Below are 16,985 nucleotides of genomic sequence, written 5' to 3' on the forward strand. Positions count from 1 at the left end.
TCTCCGGGTTTGTGGGATCCAGCCCTACATCGGGCTCCACGCTGACAGTGTGGAGCTTGCTTGGAATTCTGTTTCCCTCTCTCCCTGCCCTTCCCCTGCTTTCTCTCTCTCTTCATGACAAGAAATAAAAACTTAAAAAAAAATATTTCTGGACTAGATGGATTGCATGAGATTGGTTGAATATGGTCACATTGTAGAATTGCCCTCTGTGTAATTTAAATTCAGAATGTTTAAAATATTTGAAATAATTTAGCTGATTAGTCATAAACCATAGTAAGTAGCATATTAACTCAATTTTTTTGCTATGCATAGGTGTTTTTGTAGCTTATAACTCTTTAAAGGCAAATAAATATCTTACTAGGTATTAGTAGGGTTACGTTATGCCAACACCAGCAAAGACACAGGCTTTTACCTTTATGAGTATATATCCATACAGGTAATAACTGTGTTATCTGTGGACTCATGCAAGTACAAACAAACATTCACACTGACTTATATGTGTAGTAATAATAGATTGTATAGTTCTTAGAGGCAATTTTGATATATGTTTACAACCTTTAAAAATGTTTGTCCTGCATAAATACCTTTTAGGCACTCTCTTTGATGTGTCTTCTTCACAGAATAACCCAAATTGGAAATCCTAAGTAGTCATCAATGATAAAATTTCAGATTTGGATCCCAGACTCAGTATGAGCAAATATAATCCCATAGCAACCAATTATAGTGCTCAAACAAAAAGCGACTTACTAAGAATGGGGAATCATCTAGTGTTACCGGGCATTCTTGCCACCCAGCGCACAGATCATTTCTGTTCTCATAACACCACTCATACGCGCTCACGTTATCTCACAGAAAATCTGTTTCCTTACCTGTCTGCAGCCCTTGGACTGTGAGTCAAACAGCATTCATTTCAGAATACGTCTCAATATACACTCCAGAGAAAGTCTGTTACACGCAGAGTTCTTGCTCATCTTGAAGGACAGATGAGAATCAGGAACTTGACAGAAACCACAAAATAATGGGTCTCCTGTCACAGCTGAATTGGTCGGTCAGAATTTACTCACTGCTGCCAGGAAATGGAAACAGAGAGAGATGTTTGGATCTCTGTGGGTGTCAGGCTGGCCTTTGTGCTACTTCTTTTCCTTCAGTGATCCAAAGTAACTCTGGCTTCCACCCCCCCACCCCTTCTTGAAATTTTCTACTTTTTTCAACATCACCACATCATTTGGCGAGTGAAGAGCTAGGCAACAATGTAAATAGATTTTCTTCTTAATCTTTGCCACATCAACTTGCGGTAGTCCACAGTGGCAGCTGTGGTGGGTAAGACATGGTTCTGTCTGAAATACACTGGTAGGAGGAACTTGGCGATAGCCGCCCAGTGTAACTAGCTGCTCACAAATAGGTGGTGATTGGGGTGACCTGGAAATGCAGAATCAGCATTTGAGTAAATAAGCATTTTGACATCAGTGGCCACATGTGTTAGATAAGAGGTGCTGCCGTTGTCACTTGTTCTCCACATTAATTTTTCCATATTTGAGCATTACTGACAGATCAGGAGTAGTACTTCAGGTAAACACATCGCTTGTTGACGTTTTGCTTGGCTTGTGCTGTTTGGAAGGCGAGAGGCAGGACCCACTTCCTATTTTTAGTTCAAGTTACCTGGTATAATTTGTCATGTCCTGAAGAGAGCTCCAGTACCTTTCCTATTGAACTAGAGTGTGCAGTTAGATTGAGAAGCACTCAGTGTTTGGGTGCAAAGCCCTTATCAAAGTGTGACTCAGTACCGGATAAGAAAGAAAGAAAACCATGACTTCTAATGTCCTTTATAAGATGCCTGAATACCAGGTGTGTTCACTCAGGTTGTTCTATTGCCAAATTATGGGCTCATGGTTTCGCTTATAAAGTTCAGTTTGCTTAACAAACGTATAGATTAGCTGTCACGATAAATGTTAGCACTTGTTTATATGCCTCTGATAAACCAGGTGCTGTTCTAGATACTTCGTATGTACTATGTGGTAAGCAGTGTCCCAGACCCTGGAGATGGAGTTGTGACTCAGACCCAGGTCTCTTCCCTCATGAAGCACGGTTTCTTTTCTTATTTTGTGCCTCACAAACGATTGGTCCTTCATACTCTCAGCAGAGGCCCCAGGGGACCCACACATGGTTTAGGGAGACTGCCCACTATGGTCTGCGTGAGGGATCCATTCTTCTGTGCCGGTCGGGGCCCGTGCAGTGCTTGCTGCTGCCTGGACTGCTGGGGCTAAGAACACCTGTGTGCGTGTAGGCTCCAGGCTCGTTGGCTTCAGCTGCAACGAGCTGTGGTGGGTAAATACATGGAGGTAGGGACTAGCCTTCAGAGCCTGGTTATTATTACCAGGCGCACTACAGAGCCCTTTGGATGTAAACATGACGCTGATTAAATGGATGATTTGGCACTAATAGTCTCTTAGCTGCAGCTCTGAAGACTTCCCTGATTTATAGCTGCAGGCACTGTTTATTCTCGCAGTCCCAGAAGCACCCGTTAATTGTCCCCTTGCTCTCTTAAGCTGCTTGTAATCGCCATGGAGTGCACTACATACCTGTTACTGAGGGTGACTGGGAGGAAATGTAGTTAAATTCACTGGACCTGCTTGTTTTCCTCCCGGTACCAGGTCTTGCAAAGTCCAAGGTCAAGGAGATAGCCCTATATAGGTGGTCATGTGATGGCTGGTAGTCTTAGATATGTGAGGTAGATGGTGTGTAAGATCCAGAGGGATGAAGAAATGATGAAGTAGGGAGCTCGTGGCCCACCCAGGGGGTCAGCTGCCATGGCTGGAGCTTGTAAGGTCCAGTGTTGCCTCATCTGTGGATGAGCCAGTGCTGAGTGTATGGCCTGTTCTAAATGTGTTTTATGTGTTCCAACTTGCTGAGTTCTCACAACTCTGTGAGCTAGGTGGGTTCCATTCCTATCCCCTCCCCCGCCTTTTTTCTTAATAGATGAGGAAACAGGCACAGCAATCCTAAGTAAGTTTCCACAGTTCCTACAGCTGGGATTTGGACTCAAGCAGAGCAGTTCTTGGATCTTGTGCTCTTGACTGTACTTTTAGGTCTCCCCCAATTTTGCACGTTGTTATCTAAATCAAAGACTTTTCAGATTAATGTAAGTCTAAACAAAACCTGACTTGTGGGAAGCCCGTTTGTGGCATTTGTCTATACTTGTATTGGCAGGTAGCAGGGCAAGATGGCATGGAGAGGACAGCTGGGGACTCAAGTGGAACATTCATTGCCAAAGACTGGATCAAACCACAGATGCACACTCACACACTCAGCTCAGAAGTACTTTCTTTGTATTAGATCCTTTTACAGCCAATTCACATGGGAGCCATTTGAGGGGTAACCATGCCTGTGTTTACAGTGAGAAAATAGAGCCACAGCAAACTTAAGTTGTCCAAGCTAGTAGGTGGCAGGACTGGACTTTGCAGCTGGCCTTCAGAGCCACAGTCGAGGATTCCTGCCCCAGCCCTGTGAGTGTTTTTTAGAATCAGATGAATAGAGAACACAGATTTGTTAATTCACGAAGCATCTGAGAGTCCAGTACACCGGGACTGTCCTTGTTGGGAACACAAGAAAAGTGTATTTTCTCATCAAAAACTGCTGAGTGTAATCACACCGCATTTTAGTGTGAGATGAGGAACGCAAAGAGAGTGAAGGCAGGCAGATGGCAGACTCCAGACGCCAGGGCCAGTGGTAGAGGCAGAGGGTAAGGCTTGGAATTGAGGGAAGATGAACATGTAAGCATCCAAGAAGAACTTGGTGAGTTAGCTGTTCATCTTGTGTTCTTAAGACTGCATGTCTCAAGACAAATTGCCTTAGTAGAGTTTTGGGCCATAGGACCCAACTGATGGCGGCAAGGCCAGGTCTTGTGATTCATCTTTTCATGGTTGGGAGACTGTTGAAGGAAGTACCCAGAGCTGCTACCTCTTCCTGTCCCTGGCCTCTGGACTGTCCCATTTGCCCTCTGCTTACCTAGCAGTTCTGATCTTTTTGTTGTTGTTGTTTTGTTTTGTTTTAATGTTTATTATTTTTGAGAGAGAGAGAGAGGCGAGTGCGATTGGGGGAGGGTCAGAGAGAGAGAGAGAGAGACGGAGAATCTGAAGCAGGTTCCAGGCTCTGCACTGTCTCTTAGCACAGAGCCTGATGCGGGGCTTGAACTCACAAACTGCAAGATCATGTCCTGAGCTGAAGTGGATGCTTAACTGACTGAGCCACCCAGGTGCCCCAGTTGTGACTCTTTTGAAGTCATTGTTTGTTTCTATATCTGACTGGCCATCAACATCACCTGGTGAGCTTTAAAAATGCAAATTCCAAGACACTGCATCAAATAAACCAAATCAGAATCCTTGTGGTGTTGGTTGAGGAATCTATATTTTCAAATGTCTTCTGGTAAATCTGAAATGTGGCCAAGTGTGAGCATCCCTGCCTTCCTGTTTTGGAGCCTCTGATCATATAACACTTGGAGGAACTTTCATCTTCTGGGCAGATGCCCTACCTCTAGACCTGTTTTTCTGTTCAGCTTACTCCAGCTGCTGGGGTCCCCTTATAAGTTGTTGCTCTGGCTTTGGGCACCCATGCAGATGTCTGCCCTGAGAGCAGAAATTTTGATGATCAGAGTACCAGGAGGGTGGTGGTAATGAGGTGAGCATTCATAGACGTAGTGAGAGAGAAAGACTAGAGCAGCCAAAGAGGAGGCGAAACCCAAGGAGGAAGGAAGGGTATCAAAAGGAGGCTTATGCAATGAAAACAATGTTGTCTGACTTCTCCTGAGGCCTTTTATATTTTATATTTTTATTTTTATAGTTTTATATTTCCGATCACTTCTCTCATCGGTTTTTTTCTCCCCTGGGTGCAAATGAATGATGTAAATCTGTTCTTATACTGTCTGCTGTTACTCCCTCTTAGCAGAAAAGTCTTAAGAGTGGAGTCTTCCTTTTTCTGTGCACCTCACTATGTCACCTAGGTTTTGGAAACTGGCCCCAGCCATCCCAGAATGTGGAGTTACGGGAAATATGGGCACATTTGTGGATGACTCAGCCTATTTCAACGCAGGAGTGCAGATTGGTCCTGCCACCATTTTGTATTTCCTTGAGGTGTACCCGGGCATTTTGTGGATATGCTTAAATGTGAAGATGGTCTTGTACAGGTATTTCTCTCTTGGAATTGGAAATAAGTGTATTATTAAGGTTTGCAAAAGTGTTTTATCCTGACAAACTATTGATCATATCATTATGTATTTTTAAAATTAGATGTTTGTTATATTCAGCACCACTAGATACCAGACTCAATACAAATATTAATGATTATATTAATCATAATAAAATAATAAGTAGGTAGAGGTCATGTTCCCTGCTTTCAGGATTCTTGCTATCAAAAAAAAAAAAAGAAACAAAAAGATTAAAAAAATGTTTTCTTCTGTACCTTTTGATTTATGCTGTATAATTCTGTGTTCCTGCAGCCCCTTCCCATTTCCTTTTTGGAACCCAAAGAGTACTGTATGACTTCATCCTGATAAATCTTTTTCTCAGAACTCTTCACATACCCTCGAGATGATGGCTACTACCACCCACATTCTCACAGACACATTTACATTTCCTTTCTCCAACATTGTTTCCAGGCTGGACTCTGTCTTTTCAGGACTAAGAATGGTTATATATAAATATCCCTTGTGTATTCGTACTACAAATAGAGTGGGATTAACGTAATCCCCAAATATGTCTGTTATTGTTTCCAGTCAGTTTCCATCCAGCTTGTTGTCAGCTGTCCTTAAAAGCTGACTTTGTTTCTTCTTGGTTCCATAAATGTCCTTTTTTGTTCCTTATCCCAAAATCTTTAAATAAGTACAGAAACAACTTTATTGTTAGTGCTTTATCTCAGATTTTCCTCATTTGCTTCTTTGTATGGTAACACACACTTGTGCACTTTGCTTTTTCTCAACATGCTGTCTTGGGGACTTAATCACATTAGCCTGGTAGAAATTCCTTGTTCTTTTTTCATAGCTCTTTAGTATTCCATACTTTATTTATTTGGTCCCTATTGATCGGCCCTTAGATAAGTAAGAATATTTTCAATGAACTTATTTTAAGCATAGCAACTATTTACTGGGTTACATCATTAAAAAAAAATGTTGGGGTGCCTGAGTGGCTCAGTTGGTTGAGCATCTGACTTTGGCTCAGGTCATGATTTCACAGTTCATGAGTTCGAGCTCCAGTTTATGAGTTTGAGCCCCATTTCAGAATCTGTGCTGACAGCTCAGAGTCTGGAGCCAGCTTTGGATTCTGTCTTTTTCTCTCTTTGCCCCTCCCCCACTTGTGCGCGCACTGTCGCGCTCTCTCTAGCTCGCTCTCTCTCAAAAACAAACATTAAAAAATAAAAGTTTTTGCTGGCAAGTGATTTATAGTTGTGTGTGCATGTTGGGGTGTGTGAATACATGTAGGATTCTACTGGACATTGAGAAATCTATTGATAAGAATTACAGAGGATGTTAGTAAAAGGCCCTGTATGAACATTATATGAATTTACAGAGATATTTAAAGGAAGTAGGTTTGGAAGTGGCTCTCTGAAGGAGATGGTCTTTGGTTCTTACTAAATGGCTTTTTTATTTACAAATTGGGGTGAATTTCAATCTGGGATTTAAAAACATGGTGACAGCAAGGGTACCGTGGATAGAAAGTCAGCAAAGGTGGAGTGGGCCACAATGTGGAGGGTTCTAACTGTCACACTGAGGAGGGAGGTCATAATTGAGAATGCCATGAATTTTTTGTTTTGTAGTAAAATGATTGTTGATGTACTTTAAAAAGTATAACCTGGCAGGAAAACTGAGTACAGAGATGGCCTTTTTGTGTTTCTCTGTGTGAAGCATTAAATCCTGCCCAAGTCAGTGAATTGGTTTAGAGTGGTGGAGTGGTAGGAATTATGCCATTGAAACAGCTGGTTTTATTTGAAAACAATGCTTTTTGTTATTTTTTAACTTCTTGAAATGAGTGAATTCGATGGCAGTTGTATACTTAGGTCTGAGAGTTATACTGGAGAAACAGACTTTTGGTACAATATGTCCACCTTCTGGTAGGATGACAGAAGTGACAGTTTATAGCATGCATTGATATACACAATATTTACATATTGTGTAGATACTCGATGAAACCTCACTTGGGGGTGGCACTAATGGTGAGTCATGTGTTGAATACCTTGTCCCAATTAGTTGAAATGCTCAAATAGATTTTCTGTGTTGCTGGTGTTAGATTGTGTTTGACCTTAAGAATCAGAAGGAATGAATTTCAGTTGATGTTATTAGCAAACAGTCAACATGGAGAACTTTAACTGTTAAAAGAAAACAAAAACTTCGGTGCATGTATTTCCTCTTCTCTGTATATCTTGGAAAGATAATGAGGAAGTAGAAGAGGGCATTTTTTTACCCCATCTCCGCTTCTCTGCAATGCACCATTTCTGATAATCATCATTCTGCTTCCGTCTGCCCTTAAGACTTGCCTCAGAGGTCACTTTTCTGGAAGTGTCCCTGATACCTTGGTGGTGGTAGTATTCATCCCATGTGGCCTGTGTTTTTAAAACCTGCCCCGGCTAGCATGGGCTGTGGCTGTACTTGCTGGTTTGTTTGGGTTGCCCCAGTGCCCACTACCATAGTAGGTGCTTAGAAGTGCGTGTTGAGTGAATGTGTGTTTCTAAAATATGGGGAGGCTGAGACTATCCACTACAGGATGCTCTAATTCTGTAGGTAAAAAGTTAGCTGATGTAATTAATCTAAAACAAGGACTGTGACTATTTTTAATAATATTATCCTAGGGGTATCGTGTAAGTACTTGCTTCTGCATGGTTTTGAACTCCTTTTTGTAGGTTTCTGAGCCCCTGATCTGTATATTGATTCATCCTAGGTCAGGTGATTGAGAGGATTTATAAGACCATGTATTTAGTGCTGTAACTGCTCAGCTCTTTAGTAAATTGTTAGAACAGGTTAGGAAAATGAGCCTTGAGAAATCTTGAGAGTGGAATCATCGAGCAGGAATGAGACTTAAGAATGTAGAGAATTACTTCATTTCTGTTAGATAAACTTTCCCAGAGTTCTGATAAACCGATTGTACTTGTTCATGCTGTGTGTGATGTGTGTGGGAGGAGCTCATCCTAGCCAGTTTAGGGGAAGGCTTTGTGGGTAGTCTTCAGAGAATTTGAGCCTAACTGAAGTCAGAGGAAGTGTTGCGGGTGATCGCATGCAGTTTCTTTTTTTCCAGTTTCGCCCAAAGCGTAGGCCACACCTGAAAGTATGCCGTGTCAGTTTCTCTGCCCAGCACGCCAATGTTAGCTGAACATATTTGTTTGTCCTTCTGGATTGTGTGAGGATTGTGTGATTGTCTGGCAATTTAATTTCCTCAGCAGCAGGACTGAGAAATTCTTTGTGGTTTTAGGCAATTCATGCTGTAGAGAGCTGCATATCTCTTTAGTTAATAATTTGAGCACAGCAGTGATTCTCCCTCTGTTTTGTGTGGACCAGTCGGCGTAATCATAACAAAAGAGTCAGTGTGGCCAAGTTTCTGTGTTTTGTACTTGCTGCTACCCTATGATCCTCAAGGATCACTAGGCGTGTTAAATGAGGACATTTGGCTAGGCTCCTGTGACTTCATCATGACCTGAAGGCTAGTTTGGAACCTCTGTTCCTCTCGAACAGGGTGGGGCTTCATCAGCCTCTTTCAGAAGCCTTACAGACTTCCTGCAGGTGGCGTTGATCTAATCCTGCTGTGAAAGTTAGCTGACACCTGGGCCTTCTTGTGGCTCTGCCTCCTGACCAGCCTGTTGAGTGTCTCCATGGAAGCCTTTGCCTGAGAAGAGCGAATGCAGCCTCTGTCTCAAATGGGTTGAAATCCTCCCAGTCATAAATTTTGCTCTTAATAGTTGATAGTGCTAAGAAAGATACATGGTGGTCTTGCTGTGAAAGAAAGAATTTAGACTAGAATTAGATAATGTGTTCCTTCATTAAGCAAAAGCAAACAAAAATACTCCATTTGGGTAGGCTATATTCTTTCTTGTGGCATTATGCAAAACTGCTAGCAACAAATACTAACCTAGAAAACATCATCCGCACTTCCAGGAAGCATCCATTAGAGAGTTTTTGTTGACTCCAGGGGTCCAGTTTTCGTTAGTAAACTTGGTGGAAGAAGCTTCACGTTGGGGGCTTCTTGTTGATGTGATGACTGGATTCCTTGAGTTCTTTTCCCTTGTCCTAAGTAGCTTGTTTAACTAAAATATAAAAATCATAACAAAATCATAATGTAGACACAAATTTTGTTATGTGTCACTAGCATGGGGGCCATATGTCCTGGTTTGCCCACACTGTGCCTGTATACACCTGTTGTGTCAGCTCCATAAGTGAGACTTAAACTCTCAAAAGTATCCAGGTCTTGACAGTTATATGCTCATCTTAATTATGAGAGAATGAAATGATCAAATAAGCATGATTGATGGGCTTCACTTAACATCCTGTTCTCTCAATAGTTTTGTCTTTCATGTTTATTAGATAAATTATTGGAGCTTTGGTTGAGAGACCTTCTCAACTTAAAACCAAGCTTTATTTGCAGTATTGATGGAGTTTATTCCTGTTAATTACATTTGGTGGCATAAATAATTAGCAAGGATTTCGGTAGTATCAGTAGTAACCTTGAGGTATTTCGTTTCAGTATTGAGCCATGATTAAGACCAGAGCTTCTGGAATCACATTGACAGAGTCTGGACCCAAGAAACCGCATTTTTGAACTGTGTGACCTTGGAAATATTATTGAACCTCTTCATTTCTAACATGGGGTAATGCTAGGGCTTCCTCGTGTTTTGGGGATGAAATGGGTGGATTTAGGACTAAGAACAGTGGTTGGTGCATAGGGAGTACCCAATAAATGTTAGTTTTATTTCATTAGAAAATAATTATTCAGTGTTGGGGCACCTGGGTGACTCCTCTGGTTGAGCATCAGACTTGATTTTGGCTGAGGTCAGGATCTCAAAGTTCATGAGATTGAGCCCCATATTGGGCTCTGTGCTATCAGCACAGAGGTTGGGATTCTCTTTCTCCCTCCCTCTCTGCCCCACCCTTGCTTGCTCTTTCTCAAAATAAATAAATAAACTTAAAAAAAAATAACCATTCAGTGCTAAAAGTACTAGAAAATAGTTTGCATGGGACTGGGAAGGAGCAGAAAACTCAAGGCCTCAAGCAGTAATGCCATTAGTTTAAAGTCCTGGCAGTGGCTGATTTTCTTCCCTCAGTGTGACACACGGTTGGGACTCAGGTCTGTCTTGCTCCCAAATCTTTGCTTGTCCCTGAGACCACACAACCTCCCTCTGGGTCTGAGCTAAGCTGAGTGCAGGGCCAGGTGGGAAAGAGACATGGACTGGCCATATCTGAGGGTGGATGGGCAGAATTGGGTGCAGAGTTGTTAATGGGAGTGAGGGAAGGAGGGGCTCGTAGGATGACTCTGATTTCTAGTTCAGGTGCCTGGGTGGGTGGTGGTGCTGTTAATTGAGTTTAAGGGTAAGGTGCCTTCCTGACATGGGAAGAGAAAGTGATGCAGTCCCTGTAGCCGAGTGGACTCCCTGGCTTCTAACCTGCTACTATCCCTTCACTTCCCAGCCATGTTTCCTTAAGCATGTCTTAGTTTCCTCATCTGTAAAGTGGAGATAATAGCTACTTCTTGTTGTGGGAAGTAAAAATTTTATGTAAAGTCCTTGGGACAGTGACTGGGTAAGCATTATGTAAGACTTAGTCATCATTATTATTATCTTTATTTTTTATTTAAAAATATATTTTTTTAACATTTATTTTGAGAGATGGAACGTGAGCAGGGGAGGGGCAGAGAGAGACGGAGACACAGAATCCGAAGCAGGCTTCAGGCTCTGAGCTGTCAGCACAGAGCCCGACGTGGGGCTTAAACTCATGAACCAGGAGATCATGACCTGAGCTGAAATCGGCTGCTTAACCAACTGAGCCACGCTTGCAACCCTTTATTATCTTTATTTTTTTAATTTTTTAAATTTCTTTTCACTTTAGGATTTCATTTATTTGAAATGTGTACTATAAGATTATCTTTCAAGAGAAAAGACAGGTAACACATGTTTTTGTACCAGAAAGTATCCATGGTAATGTATTGGTTACTACTTATTATTATTACTTAAACAATGACCTAGTTTAAGTGAGGTAAAATATAACTAGTACATACTAAGCACATAAAAGTGCTCAATAACATTAATTCTTTTTCCCCCCACTGTTAAAGAATCTGGTATCTATCTACCTATCTATCTATAACTTTACATCCAAATTAGTTAGCATATAGTGCAGCAGTGATTTTAGGAGTAGATTCCTTAGTGCCCCTTACCCATTTAGCCCATCCCCACCTCCCACACCTCCTCCAGTAACCCTCTGTTTGTTCTCCATATTTATGAGTCTCTTACGTTTTTCCCCCTCCCTGTCTTTATATTATTTTTGTTTCCCTTCTCTTATGTTCATCTGTTCTGTGTCTTAAAGTCTCCTATGAGTGAAGTCATATGATATTTGTCTTTCTCTGACTAATTTCACATAGCATAATACCCTCCAGTTCCATCCATGTAGTTGCAAATGGCAAGATTTCATTCTTTTTGATTGCTGACTAATACTCCATTGTATATATATCCCACATCTTCTTTATCCATTCATCCATCGATGGACATTTGGGCTCTTTCCAAACTTTGGCTATTGTTGATAGTGCTGCTATAAACATTGGGGTGCATGTGTCGCTTTGAAACAGCATATGTGCATCCCTTGGATAAATACCTAGTAGTGCAATTGTTGAGTAGTAGGGTAGTTCTATGTTTAGTTTTTCGAGGAACCTACAAACTGTTTTCCAGAGTGGCTGCACCAGCTTGCATTCCCATGTTATCTTTATTTTTAACCTGCTATTTTAAGGGTATCTATGGGGTATACATAGCTGTCTTTCAAATAGCATTTGCAGAGAACATATTAGACTTCGAAGTAGGCCTTTTTTTTTTTTTTTAATGTTTGTTTATTTTTGAGAGTGAGAGAGCATGAGCAGGGGAGAGGCAGAGACAGAGAGAAGGTGACACAGAATCCAAGGCAGGCTTCAGGCTCTGAGCTGCCAGCACAGAGCCCAACGTGGGGTTTGAACTCATGAACCACGAGATCACGACCTGAGCCAAAGTCGGATGCTCAACCGACTGAGCCACCCAGGTGCCCTCAAAGTAGGCATCTAATGAAGCTTGCATATAGACTTGAAGAGGTGAGAATAAAAAAAACCTGCCTTATTATTTATGACTAATACCTTATCCCTCCCAAATTTGTTTAGGCCTTGTTGGTATCTCAAAACCTGGGTTTTTTATTTTGCTTGAAACCTTGGACATATTCTCTCTGTGCGCTGATGGTTTAAGAACCTGGATCAGGGTTCTCAATGTAGGCAATACTACACAGGAGGCCAGTTTGTCAAATTTGGAGTTGTTGTTATTGTTGCCATTGTTTTGTCTCAGTATTTGGTGGAATGTGATTTTAGAAAACTATCACAGGTTAAGGGACCGAGTCACATTCATTATACTAAATCCATTAGCTCTGGTTACACATGCCGTGTGTTTGTCTGCATATGTGTGTAGGTAAACAGGTCCAGAGTGTTATTGGAAAGTCTCGTTTATAACATTTCAACTCAGACATGGAACAGGAGGCTCTGGGAAATCTGGTGACTGTTCTGGTCCCTTGTTCATAAGTTAGGCTGATTCAATCAGACATGCAGCTCACTGCTGAGAGATGCTGTGGAGACTGTCCACACCTCAGCCACTGGGTATTCTCTGGCATCATTCAGAGAGAAATTGGCCACTTAACTTACATTAAGAGCGTTTGCCTATGAAACGGTGTGAAATAAAGGAATTTCCAATTTAAGTCCATATCTTGAGTTTTTAAATAAGAAGAAAAAAGTGTGTGGTCTAACAGCTATGTTATGCCATTTTTGTCATTTTAGATGATTTCTTATCATTGTGGTTTAGAAGATAAACTGAGAATATTCAAAATGTAAGTTGCCATTTGAATACCTGAATTTCTTAATGAATTAAAAATTTTACAGACAGGTCTTATTTCTTCCACTTCAACTCTACTAGGATTTTGTGTACTTTTGAAACTAGAGAAAAATTATTTTTAATTAAAAAATTTTCTGTGTGTCAGTTGGGAAAGAATAGTCAATTTTTGTATTTTTCCCCCCCATGAAATTCATGTATATTTTACCGTTTACTGTTGGCCTTTTTACATCTCTAAGACAGCTTCTTGTAGGTCTTAATTACTCTTTTCAGACATTTCCATTGTACATTTTTCTAGGCAGCTCTGGGACTGTTTTGTGTGTGTGTGTGTGTGGGGGGGGTGGTGTGCGTGTCCATAGCACTAAAGATGACTCTAGGGAAGGCCTGGCACTTTTTATACATGCTGTATATAGGACACAGGTTTTCTTCAGTTGTTTAATGAATGTTAACCACTAGATGGTACTAGAGGGCTGGGGGGGGGGATGTTAAATAATTGCCTCTACCAGATGCTTGTATTATGTTGAAATTTGAAAATGTTGACCTTAAGAAATATTTGCTTTCAAATTTTATTGAATGTTGAAAGATTATTTTATTTTTCATCATGATACGTGTACTCTTTAAATCCTTACCTCCTATGTCCCTCATCCCTTCAACCACCTCCCCTCTGGTAACAATTGGTTTGTTCTCTGTAGTTAAGAGCCTGTTTCTTAGCTTGGCTCTCTCTTTTTTCCTTTTGCTCATGTGTTTTGTTTCTTAAATTCTGCATGTGAGTGAGATAGATATTTGTCTTTCTCTGACTCACTTATTTCACTTAGCATTATAGTCTCTAGTAGCTTGCCCTTATTGTTGCAAATGGTAAGATTTCATTGTTTTTATGGTTAATATTCCATTGTGTATATATACCACATCTTCTTTATTCATCTCTTGCTGGACACTTGAGCTGTTCCCATAATTTGGCTATTGTAAATAATGCTGCAATAGACATAGGGGTGCATGTATCCCTTTGAATTAGTGTTTTTATATTTTTGGTGTAAACACCCAGTAGTGCAATTCCTGGATCATAAAGTAGTTCTATTTTTAATTTTTAAAGGAAGCTCCATACTGATGCCCACAGTGGCTGCGCCAGTTTGCCTTCCCACCAACAGTACAAGAGGGTTCCTTTCTTTCCACATCCTCACAAACACCTGTTATTTCTTGTGTTTTTGATTTTAGCCATTCTGACAGGTGTGAGGTAATACCTCTTTGTCCTTTTGATTTGCATTTCCCTGATGATGGGAGATGTTGAGCATCTTTTCAGTTGAACGATTATTTTAAATATCCTGTTGCACAATTTTTTTCAACATTGTGTGTCCCTAATTCCCTAGTAAGTATTTATTAATTTGCTAGCTATTGTCTTAATGGCTTTTAGTCTGAGGGAAACCAGTATTTATAAAATTGAAGTGATCCCCAAACCTTATTTTGTACTTGTTTTCTGATTTTCTTTCTGTAATATATCACTTTTCGTTATTTTTTTCCTAGTAGATCACATTTCCTTGTGGTGATCATACATTTCTTTCTGTTTAGGCTGTGCTGTCTTTGGCGCATGAGTGTGTGTGCATGTGGAGATACAATTTTGCCTTAGCTATTTAATACAAATTTATAGATTTTCATGGTGACTATTACCTTGATTGTTTCGCTGAGAAAATACTGGAATACGATCTGGAAATGAGAATTGAATAGTGTAAATAGTTTAATGAATGTAACAGAGTTAGTAACACACACACCAGAAGATTTCCTACAAGATCAGTTTCTTGAATGTAAGTTTTAGGAATTATAGTAATATTTATTTTCAGAAAATCTCTGAATATGTTTCTCATCTGCATAAAAGGAGAATTAACTATGTTACTTACTGCAGCCTGAGAGAATCCTGAAATACAGAATATGATCCTGAAACTTTATGTAAGAAAGTCTAGATTTCAAATGATTTTCAATTAATTTGTAAAAACATCCAAATCGGATTCTTGTTTTCTTCAATATTAATGTAATTTTTTTATTAATCTCTGAATCTTGCACAATATTTCATATTATTCCTATTGATGTTTATCTTACTAATGTAGATGATTCATTCTTGGTTGGCCTGGAAAGTAATTTTTGTGTCCACGGTGTGGGTATCTATGTAAAATAGAAACATGATAATATTGATTTTTTTGTAACATGACTCTTTAAAATACCTGAATAATGCTTTCTTGCAATTTATTTTCCTAATCCTGTGTGTTAAGATGTCCCATTGATTTACTAAGATCATTTTAGAGAATAAAACCATCATCACTTTAATGTGCCCACTAACTATACAGCAGTCTTATTTTAGAAACATTAGAATGGGATTGAAAATATTTTAAGTCCTCTTAGAATTGAGGTCTGAATTAGAGGATTAAATAAACTCTGGGGTAGAGAAGTGTTTGTTAATTCCAGAATGCTAAATGGAACAATTTGATGCTATTAAAGATGGTAGGTTTTTAGTATTTTGGAGGATTCTGTGGTGACCATGGATTCAACAGCATACACAATTACAGTGAATGGGGTAATATCATTTTGAGGTTTTTGACTGTGAGTTGTCATATAGTGGAGAGAAATGGACATGGGGAGGACAAGACACATTATTCTGAGAAAATTTTCACAACCATAGTGTTGCTCCTTTTTATATAGCATAACCGTAACTCAACCTAGACATTATGGGGAGAATGGAGGAATAAATTAGCCTTTCAAAGTGCCTTTTCACATCAGCTGATCTAAACATAGTTATCTTAACCTGGCTAGTGGTACACAGTGCGGGGAGGGGTGGCTATGTAAATGACCTAATGAGGGGTTATTAATTCATGTGCCGGAGTGCCCCTGGAATTTATGGAATTGGAATCTGGATGGACAGATGGACATTTCAGTAGAGGTCCTCAGATAATTTTTTAATCACTTTGCTACCAATCCCTCTGCCAAATCTGACTCACCTACTAGGAACTTAGCAGTCCCTGAATTCTGTTTGTGATGGTAGTCACTGTCAGTCTGTGTTATTCTTGTGCCCTTATTTCCACTCACTTTAGCTTTTAGAATTGTGTAGATGGTCTACAAGAGTCTAATAAAGCATCACACTTTATTATGCATGTGTGTGCTTTGTCTCTGGTGACCATAGTGTCCTCTCTTTGTCAGCAAATTGACAAACGTGCCTTCAGTTCTCCTGTTTTAATGCTTGCCCCAATCCTCACACAGTGTGAGCAACAAATCAGGCACTTGCTATGCTCAAGCAGCTGAAGGCTTTGAAATCAATGAAGGTTCAAGGGTTTTTCTTGAAGAAGAAAATCTTGTAAGATTTAAAAGATTACCCTTGTCCTTTTTTGACTTAATTTATTGAACTCTATCCTTCAACTTAAGGTGATATTTTTAAACTAATGATAACACTATTAAAGGTAGGATATAGCTAAAAGGAAAGAATGATTTGCTAAAAGTTTTTCTAAAATAAAGACTGTTAAATGGTTTTTGTTTACAAGCCACATATACTTGATTATTAACCAAGCTTCCATATTCTCTTTTTTTAACCCAGGAGGATTTAGCAGCATAGCAATATAATAATGGCAAATGTCGTGTTTTATCCAAGATCCACTTGTCTTCATAGCTAGTTTTTCTTTTTTGAAATAGCCTAAGTTTAAAATCAGTCAGTTGAATTCAGCCTTTCAAATACATTGCTTAAGAAATATAGTTAAATCTCTTCCCTCCTCCAGACTACACAGTTTTTTCTGATGTGCACAGACATTGATGAATACATTGAAGGGCAGATTGCCCGAGGTCCTACATATTCATAAATGGAAGGTCAGAGGGCCTAGCAATTAATACGCACTTAATTATATCAGACAAAAATGATCCCAAATCTTAAACCCTACAGC

General features: G+C 40.0%; 2 protein-coding genes across 3 annotated transcripts in view; one reads left to right on the forward strand and one right to left on the reverse strand.

The window, feature by feature from the left end:
* The window catches only part of P2RY14 (purinergic receptor P2Y14), a 56,929-nt gene extending 55,807 nt beyond the window's left edge, over window positions 1–1,122 (reverse strand). For both annotated transcript variants that reach the window (XM_030330491.1, XM_030330489.1), the window contains exon 1: window positions 870–1,122. The gene's annotated coding sequence lies outside the window, so the exon portion shown is untranslated. The remainder of the gene's footprint in view (window positions 1–869) is intronic.
* Window positions 1–16,985, forward strand: part of MED12L (mediator complex subunit 12L) — a 338,860-nt gene that overhangs the window by 185,118 nt on the left and 136,757 nt on the right.

This window comes from Lynx canadensis, chromosome C2, assembly GCF_007474595.2.
Source record: "Lynx canadensis isolate LIC74 chromosome C2, mLynCan4.pri.v2, whole genome shotgun sequence".
Classification (NCBI taxonomy): Eukaryota; Metazoa; Chordata; class Mammalia; order Carnivora; family Felidae; genus Lynx; species Lynx canadensis.